At 38.8% G+C, this 992-nt stretch overlaps 1 non-coding gene across 1 annotated transcript; it reads right to left on the bottom strand.

Annotated features, from left to right (window-relative positions):
- Positions 1–399: 399 nt before the first annotated feature.
- LOC121204123 (small nucleolar RNA R71) lies at positions 400–506 on the bottom strand. The gene has a single exon (XR_005899051.1). It is a non-coding gene; the product is annotated as a small nucleolar RNA R71 (small nucleolar RNA).
- Positions 507–992: the final 486 nt, after the last annotated feature.

The raw sequence follows: 992 nt of genomic DNA, 5'->3' as shown, positions 1-992 counted from the left end.
CCTACAATTGCAGCTAATCCAAATCCTGCTCCATGAACTATGTATGATTATGCTAAACCTTCTTTAACAGGAACTAAGTCTAGTATAGTTAGACCTGCTATTGCTGTGAATAATTTCGAACTAAAACCTAACACAATTCAGATGATACAGCAGTTTGTTCAGTTTGATGGTTTGCAGGATGAGAATCCAAACACGCACTTGGCGAATTTTATTGAATTTTGCGATACATTCAAAATCAATGGCATTTCTGATGATGCCATTCATCTTCGATTATTTCCCTTTTCACTAAGAAACAAAGCTAAACAGTGGTTGAACTCGTTACCACGAGGGTCTATCACTACTTGGAAACAAATGACCGAGAAGTTTTTACTAAAATATTTTTCACCGGCTAAAACGGCTAAATTGCGTAATGATATCTCTTCTTTTGTGCAGATGGATTTAGAAACACTTTATGATGCGTGGGAGAGATACAAGGACTTACTGAGAAGGTGCCCTCACCATGGGTTACTGCTTTGGCTACAAGTTCAAACGTTCTACAATGGTGTGAATCCTTCGACAAGACAAATGATTGACGCAGCTGCTGGCGAAACCATCAACAATAAAACTCCAGAAGATGCGTATGAATTCATAGAGGAGATGTCACTGAACAAATATCAGTGGCAAGTTATGAGGACAAAGCCAATGAAAACAGCCGACGTCTATAACATCGATTCAGTCACCATGCTCTCAAATCAGGTAGAACTTCTCAATAAAAAGATTGATAGTTTTCTTGGTTCTACGTAGGTACATCCAGTAATGAGGTGTGACTCAAGCGGAGGATGTGTGCATACAGAATATCAATCCTTCAATCCCACAACCGAAGAGGAACAAGACAACTATATAGGTAATAATAACTTTAGATCTCAAAATAACCCATACAGTATTACCTATAATGCAAGTTGGAGGAACCACCCAAATTTCTCCTGAGGTGGTCAAGGGAATCAAAAGCCACA

This window comes from Gossypium hirsutum, chromosome A07 (assembly GCF_007990345.1).
Source record: "Gossypium hirsutum isolate 1008001.06 chromosome A07, Gossypium_hirsutum_v2.1, whole genome shotgun sequence".
Classification (NCBI taxonomy): domain Eukaryota; kingdom Viridiplantae; phylum Streptophyta; class Magnoliopsida; order Malvales; family Malvaceae; genus Gossypium; species Gossypium hirsutum.
The sequence above is the reverse complement of the archived record's forward strand: the minus strand, read 5'-3'. Positions and strand labels throughout refer to the sequence as shown.